Below are 2,990 nucleotides of genomic sequence, written 5' to 3' on the forward strand. Positions count from 1 at the left end.
GGCCCATATACCTCCCGGGGGGTTCCGGTAACCTCCCGGGGCTCCAAACTTCTCCGGAACCTTTCCGGTGTCCAAATATATCCGTCCAATATATCAATCTTTATGTCTCGACCATTTCGAGACTCCTCGTCATGTCCGTAATCATATCCGGGACTCCGAACAACCTTCGGTACATCAAAATACATAAAGTCATAATATAACTGTCATCAAAACCTTAAGCGTGCGGACCCTACGGTTCGAGAACGATGTAGACATGACTGAGACACATCTCTGGTCAATAACCAATAGCGGGACCTGGATGCCCATATTGGTTCCTACATATTCTACGAAGATCTTTATCGGTCAAACCGCATAACAACATACGTTGTTCCCTTTGTCATCGGTATGTTACTTGTCCGAGATTCGATCGTCTGTATCCAATACCTAGTTCAATCTCGTTATCGACAAGTCTCTTTACTCGTTCTGTAATACTTCATCTTATAACTAACTCATTAGTTACATGCTTGCAAGGCTTAGGTGATGAGCATTGCCAAGAGGGCCCAGAGATACCTCTCCGACAATCGGAGTGACAAAACCTAATCTCGAATTATGCTAACTCAACATGTACCTTCGGAGACACCTGTAGTACTCCTTTATAATCACCCAGTTACGTTGTGACGTTTGGTAGTACCCAAAGTGTTCCTCCGGTAAACGGGAGTTACACAATTCTCATAGTTACAAGAACATGTATAAGTCATGAAGGAAGCAATAGCAGAATACTAAACGATCAAGTGCTAAGCTAACGGGATGGGTCATGTCAATCACCTCATTCTCCTAATGATGTGATACCATTAATCAAATGACAACACATGTCAATGGTTAGGAAACATAACCATCTTTGATTAATGAGCTAGTCAAGTAGAGGCATACTAGTGACTATATGTTTGTCTATGTATTCACACATGTATCATGTTTCCGGTTAATACAATTCTAGCATGAATAATAAACATTTATCATGATATGAGGAAATAAATAATAACTTTATTATTGCCTCTAGGGCATATTTCCTTCAGTGTTAGGTCAGCCCATAGGAACACTTTGGAGCAACATCCGGGCCAAACCCACAGCAAGATCCCCTCCGTGTAGACCCGATGCGTCTGTTTCCCCCCTCTAGGTGCCAGTGGCGGCGCCATCCGTGAGGGGGGGCACACCCCGGAGACTCGTGCCGCCTCTTTGGACATGCCAACACAACACCCCGCATGTATGAGGTCCCGATGCGACGCTCCGGTGGCATTGCTACCCCCCAAGGCCCCTGTCCCGCCTAACCCTGTAGCGTTTGACCACGGGATCTAGCCCTTTGACTTTGCACGGGCGGGCTTTGACCAGTGGACCTCTCCACCCGGTTGTGTTAGGTTAGCCCATAGGAACACTTTGGAGCAACATCTGGGCCAAACCCATAGCAAGATCCCCTCCGTCACTACTAGGGAAAACCTTATACACAGAATCTTAGCAGCAGTGCGGTTTAAAAACAAACGCTACTGCTAATTAGCAGTAGCGAGCTTGAGAAAACTGCGCTACTAATAACATGATAGTAGTAGCGCGGGTTTTTACCCCTCGCTACTACTAAGTTATTTCCACTGTGCCTCCCGGGACCAGCCGTAGTAGTAGCGTGGGTTATAAACCCACGCTACTACTAAGTCGATAGTTGTAGCGCGGGTTATAAACCCCACGCTACCACCTGCATCTGCTCCCACCCCACCAACCATCCCACGCCATGTCTCAAAAAAAACACTCAGCGCCTGATCCAGATCCCCAATCCCGTCTCCGCTCCTACCTCCTCTCCTCAACGCCCCGCCGCAGGACGTGGAAGCGGTGCGTCCACTCCGGCCACCATGACAGCGCCACCTGGGGCCACGCCGCCGCCGCCGACTTCGCGCCCGTGCCCAGGATGTGCCGCCTCGTCATGGCCAACTACGCCCCGCCCGACCTCCTCGCCGCGGCGCCCCTCCTCCTCGACCCCTCAAACGTCATGCGCCGCCGCACCTACGCCGACACAGGGGGCCGGGTCACGCCCTATCTCGTCTACCTCGACCACGCGCACGCTCCTCGACAACCGCCTCGGCAAGCGCTGCTTCGACGACGGCTACGTCCACAACGGCCTCCTCCACGCCGCCGGCTGGGTGCTCGACAGGGAGTGCGACCTGCTCCGGGACCTCCTCGACCGGTACCACGCCTACACGCTCACCTTCACGGGCCACTCCCTCGGCGCCGGCGTGGCCGCCATGCTCACCATGGTCGTCGTGCTCAACCTCGACAAGCTCGGCAAGGCCGAGAGGGGCCGCACCAGGTGCTACGCCATGGCCCCCGCCCGCTGTATGTCGCTCAACCTCGCTGTCAGATACGCCGATGTCATCAACTCCGTCATGCTGCAGGTGACTCACTGATGACCCAATTGATTTGGTTGCTTGCTTACTGTAGCTGTCAGACTAAATTTTGGTGGATACCTGCTCTGCTTCTGAGTAAGATAAACATTGCATTGCAGAATCTAATATAATGCCTATCTGAATTATGTTGGGTGCTTCCTTGTTGCTAGAAATTCAGTTGCAGAATTTAGTTACATGCCTATCTGAATTTTGTTGGGTGCTCGCCTGCTGCTAAATTCAGTTATTACAGAAGTTAGTTACATGCCTGTCTGAATTTTGGTGAGTGCTTGCTTCCTGCTAAAAGTTCAGTTGCATAATTTAGTTACATGTCTATCTGCATTTTGTTGGGTGCTACTTCTGTCAGATAAGAATCTGGTTCAGTTAAAAACTGCACTGTCAAATCTGGACAGCCAGCTTCTAGGTGAAAAACGAGTTAGTTATTCTCAGAATTTCGAGTTGCCTCTATATGAAATTTGTAAAGCAAGTTCCAAGCTTTCGGTAGAGTATTTATTTGCGTCGTTTGGATGTATGGTTTGAGAGCAGCCATCGTTTTAGTTTGTTGTCCCGAAAGTTAGTATCCTGAGCGCA

The 2,990-nt window shown here is 50.0% G+C and overlaps 1 pseudogene; it reads left to right on the top strand.

Annotated features, from left to right (window-relative positions):
• Positions 1-1,753: 1,753 nt before the first annotated feature.
• Positions 1,754-2,423, top strand: LOC123068116 (uncharacterized; annotated as a pseudogene).
• The last annotated feature ends 567 nt before the right edge of the window (positions 2,424-2,990 follow it).

The sequence above is a fragment of the Triticum aestivum genome, chromosome 3B, assembly GCF_018294505.1.
Source record: "Triticum aestivum cultivar Chinese Spring chromosome 3B, IWGSC CS RefSeq v2.1, whole genome shotgun sequence".
Taxonomy (NCBI): domain Eukaryota; kingdom Viridiplantae; phylum Streptophyta; class Magnoliopsida; order Poales; family Poaceae; genus Triticum; species Triticum aestivum.